Raw genomic sequence first — 11,976 nt, 5'->3', positions numbered from 1 at the left:
GTTAGAATGGATTCACGTTTGGGATCGGCAAAAGACGGCGATCACTTTTCTTGAAAATAGGCCGATACTGATCGGTGACCGATTTGATCAGCATATCCCTCATAAACTTACATAAGCACAACTCAGCTAGCTAATTGTGCACATTGAATTATACTCGGAGGCGTCTGCAACAGGAAAATAACTCACGTGACGTCGAAATCCTTGTTTTGCCTTCATCATGAAATAACACTACAATCTTTACAAATTAAAACAAAAGAAAAGCACTCCAATAACAATAATATGGTTCTAAAGAAAGTATATATTGAGTGTCAATTTATTGAATTTTTTTTATTACATGAATAAATATTCTTAGTGTTTGTATATAAGTACTTTTTCAGCACATTTAACAATGCAGTTACAATAAGGATATCAGTGATAATTGTGGTCACAATAACCGTGATATGAATTCTTTACATCCCTACTTTTTAGACCTTTACCGCAATGTCACAAAATTCCAGTGTTGCTTACAGGCCATCGTTTTTAGACTCGCCGAAAATTATAATTCTTAATATGAATTTTGATTCCGATGTAAAAATAGAGAGAGTGTTACTACAACATAACTGAGGGCTCTCGTAAGCACACAGCAACATCGCCACTATTTTGTTGTATTTATTAAAGCGCCGCTCTACTTTTTTTTTTACATCCAGAGGTGTTGGAACATAATCAGCTGTAGAAGTTGTAGAAGTTCATTTTAAGTCAAAAGTTTGGTCCCGGAAAGTAAGCAATGTTAAATCCAAGCGAGCGAGGAGTCATGCGCAGCAGTCAAAGAATGCTCACCCGGGCCTGGAGCCTTCTTTGTAGTGGTTTTGGGGGTGCTGGAGATAAGCACACGCCATTTACAAGGAGGTGGGGGACTTGAAAACAAATGAAAACAGGAAGTAATGCCGAGTTTACATAAAGTAAAGAAAGGCTAAACGCAATGCCAGGAGTCTGAAATACCCCAAAAAATGTATTCTTGCAGAAAACAGTCCATTTGATGTATAAATATATATACTTACATAGTTACACATAAATATATAAAGATAAATATATATATATATAGATATAAATATATATAAACATAGATATATAATACAGCACATATATATATATATAAGTAATCTACATACATACATGTATATACACACACGCACAAGTAAAACAAACTACAAATACACTATGTTAACAGTATCAAAACACATAAGTCATAGCCAATGCAAGTATCAACAAGCCTTTTATTTATATATATATATATATACATATCGTATAAATAAACATGTATGTATAAACGGATATATAATACAGCACATAAATATATATAAATAATCTACATACATACATACATACATATATATATATACATATACACACACATACACTCACATATATATATATATATGTATATATATATATATATATATATATATATATAAAAATGACACAAGTAAAATAAACTACAAATATACTGTGTTAAAAGTATCAAAACACATAAGTCATAGCCGATGCAAGTATTAACAAGCCTTTTATTTATTTATTTACATATATATATATATATATATATATATATATATATATATATATATATATATATATATATATATATATATATATATAAATGACACAAGTAAAATAAACTACAAATATACTGTGTTAAAAGTATCAAAACACATAAGTCATAGCCGATGCAAGTATTAACAAGCCTTTTATTTATTTATTTACATATATATATATATATATATATATATATATATATATATATATATATATATATATATATATATATATACATATATACATATACATATATATATATATATATATATATATATATATACATATATACATATATATATATATATATATATATATATATATACATACATATATATATATATATATATATATATATATATATATATATATATATATATATATATATATATATATATATATATATATAAATGACACAGGTAAAATAAACTACAAATATACTGTGTTAAAAGTATCAAAACACATAAGTCATAGCCGATGCAAGTATCAACAAGCATTTTATTTATTTGTATATATATATATATATATATATATATATATATATATATATATATATGTAATCTACATACATACATACACACATATATATATATATATATATATATATATATATATATATATATATATATATTAATGACACAAGTAAAATAAACTACAAAAACACTGTGTTAAAAGTATCAAAACACATAAGTCATAGCCGATGCAAGTATCAACAAGCCTTTTATTTATTTATATATATATATATATATATATATATATTTATATATATATATATATATATATATATATATAAGTAATCTACATACATACATACATACATATATATATATATATAAATGACACAAGCAAAATAAACTACAAATACACTTTGTTAAAAGTATCAAAACACATAAGTCATAGCCGATGCAAGTATCAACAAGCCCTCACATTTCTAGTGTAAACCACATAAAATGTAAAAAAAAATTCAATGCAGATAGGCCATTTTGTTTTTAGTTCCGTTATATGTACATCTTAATAGTATGCTGATAAAAATCAGTGTTTTCATTACATGAACACATTATGTCCTAATTGCATAACCATACACTCTATGGAAAAGCCCATTTTAAAAGCTGAAGCAACATTAGATGTATTCTGCTTTAATTCTGCTAAAATAATCAAATAGTCAAAAATTCTGTCACATTTTTTACACCGAAAGTGCCTTTTTATTGTTAGAAATTTAAATATTGCTAAGCCTACAAATTAAAAATTATTTAAAAGAGACGACATGTTATTCTGCATAATTAAAAAATATAATAAATTATGTTTTAAGAATTGACGCACAATTCGTCATAATACAACTATTTACTAATACTTTTGAGGGCTTTGCTTATGAACACACTGAATAAATGTGGTATCATTTTTGACATTTAAAGATTTCTAACCATAAACCTACAATAAATCATCAAAATGGAAAATAGTTTAAGTCTGCCTTTCTGTGTGTTTATCCTAAATCCACATTATTGATTTGTTTTCCCTATAAAGATTTTAGACGGCACCGACAACAAGTTGCACGATAAATTCCATAGCAAAAAAATAATAATTTTTTTAAATAATAAATGTGAAAAAAGGGTATTATAAGCGTGTAGTTCGTTCAAGTACGTGTCGATGTACCAAAACATGAAAATGTGTCTGTAAATATAAATAATGAGCACGCAGGACTGCACATTTTCTCAATAAAATGCAATGGAAAAATGTGCGATTCCTCACAAAAAAAAATGTATAACACTTGGATATATTTTCATATCTGTTGCATGAACAAAACAGCCAGTCAATATTTGCAAGGCATTTCTTTCTAACGTCCAACAGCCTAAAATGGTGGCTGCAGAAACACCTCAGTCCCAATAGTCGTGGAAGAAGCAAAGGCGACACATGTTCTGGCAGCTGGCCAGGAAACGCCTTCGAAATAAAGAGAAGGCCTACATCTTGAATATATGACACCAAGACGGCGGCGGCGGCGGCGGCGTAAGCGACAATGGCAGCTGCCCGCCGTTGTGCAGAAAAAAAAAATGCTTTGAAACGTGCTCACATTTGACTGCTCGTCGACACCAGCCCCCAAATAAGAGAGCCTGCTCTCTCCAGACACCATCATGGCGTCACACCTCGTGACCGCGCTGTGGGTGGAGACGACGCGCCACCACAAAAAAAAAAAAAAAAACAGGAGTAGGACTCAGCATTTTGGAGATGAGCCTCAAGCGGGATCTAAAATATCTACATCCATAAGTTTTTTTTCTTATGAAGACATCATAAATTCATGTTAGTTTAAAAATGAAGGACCTTTCAACCGAGATCAACAGTCCTTATTTGGCTCAACATCGACATCCTGGATAGACTCCTACACCAAAGGAAGTGAAGTGAATTATATTTATATAGCGCTTTTCTCAAGTGACTCAAAGCGCTTTACATAGTGACACCCAATATCTAAGTTACATTTAAACCAGTGTGGGTGGCACTGGGAGCAGGTGGGTAAAGTGTCTTGCCCAAGGACACAACGACAGTAACTAGGATGGCACAAGTGGGAATCGAACCTGCAACCCTCAAGTTACTGGCATGGCCACTCTACCAACCGAGCTATGCTATAAAGGAAAATGCTTAATGAGTGCCGCCGCCATTCTGGCTTGAAAGTGCAAGTAGTGATGGAGGTAAACAGACTCATGTTGACACGTTAAACTCAGTTGTAAGCGATATGGCTTTCTTTTAACATCTCGATATTTTTAGGCAATATCACAATACACGATACGTATCTCGATATTTTGCCTTGGCCTTGAATGAACACTTGATGCATATAATCACAGCAGTATGATGATTCTATGTGTCTACATTGAAACATTTTTCTTCATACTGCATTGATATACCATATTTTTTGGACTATAAATCGCAGTTTTTTTTCATAGTTTGGCCGGGGGTGCGACATATACTCCGGAGCGACTTATCAACACATTACCGCAAAATATCAAATAATATTGTTTATCTCATTCGCGGAAGAGACGAAGAAAATGTCAGCAATCGTCAACACACACACGTCAACCAATAACAATTTGGCGGGGGAGGGTCATGGCAGAAGTGCATTGTGGGTCATGGAATGCTAAATGCTATATGCTACTGTCGTAGCTATTAAAATGGATCATTTCATCGTTGGCGGTAACTGGGGGTGTAACGGTACGTGTAACGGTACGTGTATTTGTATTGAACCGTTTCGGTACGGGGGTTTCGGTTCGGTACGAGGGTGTATTGAACAAGTTTGTAAACTAAAGTCTTAACCTGCTCTGCAGCTGCCTCTGAGCAGTGAGCACCTGGCATTGTCCCGCCCACACAACCATCTGATTGGTTACATGCAAAGCCTATCAGCAGTGCACATGTTGTCAGTGCTCCGGCGTCAAGATGAGCATTGAGCAGATATATGTTTAGCAGGTGAGCAGCGGACATCGTACACTCCCCAAATTATAAAAAAAACACTTCCCAGTCACAACTATTGCAAACATCACTATGAGTCCGTTGACCTTCTAGAAACTTAAACTGCAGCTCAGCTCTCTCATAGTTCTGGGTTGAGGTGAACGCTAATTAGCTTTTAGCGTTACGTTAGCTAATTTTGCTGTGTGTGTGTGTGTGTGTGTGTGTGTGTGTGTGTGTGTGTGTGTGTGTGTGTGTGTGTGTGTGTGTGTGTGTGTGTGTGTGTGATAAAAGTCAACTACAGGCTTCCCAAATGCTGTAATAAATCAAGCATGATGAGTTGATTTAAAACTGTTTAATGTTGCACTTTTTATATGTAAAAGGTTTTGTCGTTTTATTTAATCAAAGCAACAACTTGAGGCAGTTTAATGTTGATTAACCTGGGTATAATTATTTTAGTGTTCCCAATGTTAAAAGGATAAAGCCATTGTTTACAAATTTGGTAAATAAATAACCAAAAAATGTATATTTTGTTGTTTTCTTACTGTAACGAAAATTAACTGAACCGTGACCTCTAAACCGAGGTATGTACCGAACCGAAATTTCTGTGTACCGTTACACACCTAGCGGTAACTTATGAAAACTGAGAAGGGCTGAACGAAAATGGCACCGAAAGGGAAATCATGTACTGCGGATTACAAGCTGGACGTAGTGAAATATGCAACAGAAAACAACAAGAGGAAGCGGAGCATACCTTTGGAGTTGGCAGAGTTGTTTAGAAGCGACATCAAGGATGGGATTTATTGATTAGGAGTGACAGATTGTTTGGTAAAGGTATAGCATGTTCTATATGTTATAGTTATTTGAATGACTCTTACCATAATATGTTACGTTAACATACCAGGCACCTTCTCAGTTGGTTATTTATGCCTCATATAACGTACACTTATTCAGCCTGTTGTTCACTATTCTTTATTTATTTTAAATTGCCTTTCAAATGTCTATTCTTGGTGTTGGATTTTATCAAACAAATTTCCCCCAAAAATGCGATTTATACTACAGTGCGACTTATATATGTTTTTTTCCTTCTTTATTATGCATTTTCGGCCGGTGAGACATATACTCCGGAGCGACTTATAACCCGAAAAATACGGTATGCTCATTTAAAATTTTCATGCAGAGAGGGAAATCACAACTAAGTCACTCGACCAAAAGTGTATTTATTAAACAGTTATTTAACAGTGACACAAACATTCATGTCATTTCAAAACAGAAAGTGCAAGATTGTCAGAGACATTTTAAAACAAGCCTTTAGTGCACTTTTGTGCATGATGTCATTAAGACGACATATCAAAACAACACTAAATTAAAGTGCACTTTTTGTACAGAACGCTACTACAATAGTTTAAAACAAATAAAGTGCACTTTTGTGCATGATGTCACACAAGATATTTCAATAACTGTCAAATAAAAATGAGCTGCATAATTGGAAATCAAATCACTATGTGCTAGGTTACTACGGACGTTATCTTCTTATCCATCCATCCATCCATCTTCTTCCGCTTATCCGAGGTCAGGTCGCGGGGGCAACAGCCTAAGCAGAGAAACCCAGACTTCCCTCTCCCCAGCCACTTCGTCTAGCTCTTCCCGGGGGATCCCGAGGCGTTCCCAGGCCAGCCGGGAGACATAGTCTTCCCAACGTGTCCTGGGTCTTCCCCGTGGCCTCCTACCGGTTGGACGTGCCCTAAACACCTCCCTAGGGAGGCGTTCGGCTGGCATCCTGACCAGATGCCCGAACCACCTCATCTGTCTCCTCTTCATGTGAAGGAGCAGCGGCTTTACTTTGAGTTCTTCCCGGATAGCAGAGCTTCTCACCCTATCTCTAAGGGAGAGCCCCGCCACACAGCGGAGGAAACTCATTCCGGCCGCTTGTACCCGTGATCTTATCCTTTCGGTCATGACCCAAAGCTCATGACCATAGGTGAGGATGGGAATGTAGATCGACCGGTAAATTGAGAGCTTTGCCTTCCGGCTCAGCTCCTTCTTCACCACAACGGATCGGTACAACGTCCGCATTACCGCATTATCTTCTTATGTTGTTCACTATTTTTTTTATATGGTGTTAATATGGAAATGGTTGCCTCGGCATGTTGACATGCGGAGTAAGCACTCTTCATTCTCTACAAGGTGACTTTTCAAATGATGCTACATATTAGCAGTAATGCTACTTTTTGCAGCAACATTTTTGCCCCACACTTGAAAAATTACGGTTGTCTGTTTGACATATTCCTACTTGAAGCCAAACCACCGCCAGACGATGGACCCTCGCCGTTTTTCTTGGGAATTAATTCTTTCTTCATTTGTAACCAGATTCGGACCTTCTTTTTTTCGTATTATCATTCGCACACCACAGCTAACGTTACATTCTTCTACCTCTCTGCTCCGCGAGGGCGTGTACGTATGTGACACCAGATGGCGCTGTCTGTGAGACGCAGAGGCAAGAAAGAGTGAGAAGAGCCTGTAATGTAATGCCCGCAGCTAAAAGCAACTGCGTGAGAATGTATACTCGAAAATCACGATATAGTCATTTTCTATATCGCACAGAGACAAACCCGCGATATATCAAGTATATCGATATATCGCCCATCCCCTACTAGAGACCGCTATATCCTGAAGGTAGGGCTGGGCGATATATCGATAAATACGATATATCGCGGGTTTGTCTCTGTGCGATAAAGAAAATGACTATATCGTAATATTCGAGTATACGTTCTCACGCAGTTGCTTTTAGCTGCGGGCATTACACTACAGGCTCTTCCCACTCTTCCTTGTCTCTCCTTCTCACAGACAAGCAGGCGCACATTCTTACACACGTCACATACTGTCACGTCATACGTCACATACGTATACGCCCTCGCCCAGCAGAGAGGTAGCAGACTGGGTAACGTTAGCTGTAATGCTAACATAGCCGTACGAGCGGTAATACGAGAGAAAGAAGGTGCGAATCTGGTAACAAATGAAGGAAGACTTAATTCCCGATAAAAACAGCAGGGGGTCTATCGTCTGGCGGTGGTTCGGCTTCAAGTGGGAATATGTCGAACAGACAACCGTAATTTGTCAAGTGTGGGGCAAAAGCGTTGCTATAAAAAGTAGCATTACTGCTAATATGTAGCATCATTTGAAAAGTCACTCGCTAGAGAATGAAGAGAATTTCATAACCTTAGTAACATACCACATAGTGAAGCAGCTCATTTTTATTTGACACTTAACATGTCTCTGACAATCTTGCACTTTCTGTTTTGGAAATGACATGAATGTTTGTGCCACTGCTTAATAACTTTAATAAATACACTTTTGGTCAATTGACTTAGATGTGATTTCCTTCTCTGCATGAAAGTTTAAAAGTAGCATATATTAATGCAGTATGAAGAAGAATGTTTTAATGTAGACACATAGAATCATCATACTGCTGTGATTATATGCATCAAGTGTTCATTCAAGGCCAAGGCAAAATATCGTAATATAAATCGTATATCGCGATATGGCCTAAAAATATCGAGATATTAAAAAAAGGGCCATATCGCCCAGCCCTACCTGAAGGCATTGCCGGAATTGCTCCTCTCAACTTTAAATGTGGCCCAATGCACTGTCATGAATCAGCAGAGCGCTTACCTTCAGCGTCCATCTGCACATGACAGGCTTGCATCTTAACAGTCCAAACTTCCTGAGGGGGAAAAAAAAAAAAGACACGACTGTTAGGCAAGGACACGGACTAAATAGTCATTTAATTAACTGGCAAATGAGCAATGACTTCACCGTTGTTCTTTATATTAATTGACATCACTGAAGTCGGGGAGGCAGAGCAAATAGAAAAACAGAAAATGTATAATATGAAATAATAAAATATGAATTAGAGGTGGGCGATATATCGATATACTCGATATATCGCAGATTTGTCTCTGTGCGATATAGAAAATGACTATATTGTGATATTCGGGTATACGTTCTCACACAGTTGCTTTTAGCTGCGGGCATTACACTACATGCTCTTCTCACTCTTTCTTGTCTCTCCTTCTCACAGAGACTTAAAAAAAGCGCACTTTCTTACATACGTCACATACTGTCACGCGTGCAACGTCACACGCCCTCCCCAAGCAGAGAGGTAGCTATACGGGAAACATTAGCTGTGGTGCTGAACGGTGCGGTGCGAGTGGTAATACGAGAGAAAGAAGGTGCGAATCTGGCAACAAATGGAGGAAGAATTCATTCCCAAGAAAAACAGCACTGGGTGCGTCGTCCGGCGGTGGTTTGGCTTCAAGCGGGAATATGTTGAACAATCATGCGGCAAAAGCGTTGCTACAAAAAGTAGCAGCAGTACTAATTTGTAGCATCATTTGAAAAGTCACCCGCTCGAGCAAAAGGAGTGCTTGAAACTCTGCATGTCAACATCTCTGTTCGCTGCCACACCAACAAAATGCCAGAGCAACTATTTCCAGATCAACACCGTATGCAAAAAAATAATCAACAACAGAAGGAGATAACGTCCGCAGGAACCTACTACAGAACGAAGGACGTACACTATTTGATTTCCTATTATGCAGCTCATTTGTATTTGACAGTTTTTTAAATATTTTGGGCTTCACGGTGGAAGAGGGGTTAGTGCGTCTGCCTCACAATACGAAGTTCCTGCAGTCCTGGGTTCAAATCCAGGCTCGGCATCTTTCTGTGTGGAGTTTGCATGTTCTCCCCATGACTGCGTGGGTTCCCTCCGGGTACTCCGGCTTCCTCCCACTTCCAAAGACATGCACCTGGGGATAGGTTGATTGGCAACACTAAATTGGCCCTAGTGTGTGAATGTTGTCTGTTTATCTGTGTTGGCCATGCAATGAGGTGGCGACTTGTCCAGGGTGTACCCCGCCTTCCGCCCGATTGTAGCTGAGATAGGCGCCAGCGCCCCCCGCGACCCCAAAAGGGAATAAGCGGTAGAAAATGGATGGATGGATGAAATATCTTGTGTGACATCATGCACAAAAGTGCACTTTATTTTTTTTTAAACTATTGTAGTGGCGTTCTACACAAAAAGTGCACTTTACTTTAGTGTTGTTTTGATATGTCATCTTAGTGACATCATGCACAAAAGTGCACTAATAGCTTGACAATCTTGCACTTTCTCTTTTGGAAATGACATGAATGTTTGTGCCACTGCTTAATAACTGTTTAATAAATACAGTTTTGGCAAATTGACTTAGTTGTGATTTCCCTCTCTGCATGAAAGTTTAAAAGTAGCATATATTAATGTAGTATGAAGAAGAATGTTTTAATGTAGACACATAGAATCATCATACTGCTGTGATTATATGCATCAAGTGTTCATTCAAGGCAAAATATCACGATATACATTGTGTATCGTGATATGGCACCAAAATATCAAGATATTAATAAAAGGCCATATCGCCCAGCCCTAATATGAATATTTGTCCATTGAACTGTGTTACTGGTATTTTGTATGATTTCATTCAGAAGTCAAAAATTGCTGAATTTGTACATTTCCTACTGAAGAGTAGAAACTTGAGCCTACAATCTTGCTTGTGCAATCCTCGATGAGGCGGGTTGGATAGTTTTTGTTTTGTCTGCATGTTGCCAACATTTGTAGAAACCATTATTATGTACCATTATTATGCTACCGATTCCGATAAGGATCATCCATGAGTGATTTCGGGTGATACCAATATGTATTAACTGTACATTTTTTTCTATTCATTTATGTTGAGTGTAACCACCATATTATCTTTCCCTGCGTGTAATATGTTTGAGCTTTGTCCTCCAGGGATATGAAACTTGACAATGATACTTAAGATACAAGGAATTTAAGTTTATTATTCGTAATGGAAGTGGTAATTATTAGCTTAGGGGGGCGGCTCCACACAGTGCATGGAGATACAGAATTAGCTGATAGCTGCTTGTCAGCCGGGGGACTAAAAGTCAATACAGTGTCAGGCGGGGGAGATCGGTGTTTGTGATCAGCGATACAAGGCAATAATAATCTGCTAGGGGTGTAACGGTACGTGTATTCGTATTGAACCGTTTCGGTACGGGGGTTTCGGTCCGGTTCGGAGGTGTATCGAACGAGTTTCCACACGGACATATTAAGTAGCGTACCGCACGTTGTGTAAACAATGCACATTGAGGCACAACACACGGCATGCTAGCAGCGACCGGGCTACGATAGACTGACCATACCTCCTCTTTTCAGCGGATATGTCCTCTTTTGCGGGGCTGTCCGGGTGGAGTTTCTTAAATGCCTCAAATGTCCGGCATTTTGAGTTAAGGTTGCGTGTATTTTCAATGTACGTTCAGGGTTAAGAAGGGGTTAAAAACAAAACAAATTGTGCATGCAGCAGCATTGGTGAGGGAGGGGCAGAGACAGAGAGAGCGAGAGAGTTATGATAAACGCGCATGCGTCGCCAGGCTCTGCTTTTTACCCATAGATTTATCAGATTTTATTTTTTATCATCTATAAGCAGGGGTGTCAAAAGTGTGCCCCGGAAGCCATTTGCGGCCCACAGCTAATGTTTTAAAGGCCCACGGCACATTCTAAAAATACTATTAAAATAAACAAAAACATAACAAATGTGAAATAAAAAAGCTTAAAGGCAAAATGTAATTAAGAAAAAGTTGCAATGTTGACAAGTAGTGTGTAACTGGTATAATACTTACAGTATAAATACTTTGTAAGGCTCGACAAAAACAAGCCAGGCACATTTAACTTAATGGCAAAGACTACTTCCTGACTACAGCAACACACCAAGGACAAAGGGAAATTAATACAGAATTACTGTGATATCTTAGTACTAGAGATGTCCGATAATGGCTTTTTTGCCGATATCCCGAGATTGTCCAACTCTTAAGTACCGATTTCGATATCAACCGATACCGATATATACAGGTATGGAATGAACACATTATTATGCCTAACGTTTT

The 11,976-nt window shown here is 37.4% G+C and overlaps 2 long non-coding RNA genes across 2 annotated transcripts in view; one reads left to right on the top strand and one right to left on the bottom strand.

The window, feature by feature from the left end:
• Nucleotides 1-11,976, top strand: part of LOC133569713 (uncharacterized) — a 164,567-nt gene that overhangs the window by 31,920 nt on the left and 120,671 nt on the right. The window lies entirely within an intron of this gene.
• LOC133569712 (uncharacterized) overlaps nucleotides 1-11,976 on the bottom strand; it is a 70,063-nt gene that overhangs the window by 40,493 nt on the left and 17,594 nt on the right. Inside the window, exon 3 of the long non-coding RNA XR_009809859.1 lies at nucleotides 8,668-8,719. This is a non-coding gene — a long non-coding RNA (uncharacterized LOC133569712). The remainder of the gene's footprint in view (nucleotides 1-8,667; nucleotides 8,720-11,976) is intronic.

The sequence above is a fragment of the Nerophis ophidion genome, linkage group LG15 (assembly GCF_033978795.1).
Source record: "Nerophis ophidion isolate RoL-2023_Sa linkage group LG15, RoL_Noph_v1.0, whole genome shotgun sequence".
Taxonomy (NCBI): domain Eukaryota; kingdom Metazoa; phylum Chordata; class Actinopteri; order Syngnathiformes; family Syngnathidae; genus Nerophis; species Nerophis ophidion.
This window is presented reverse-complemented; position numbering and strand designations above follow the sequence as displayed.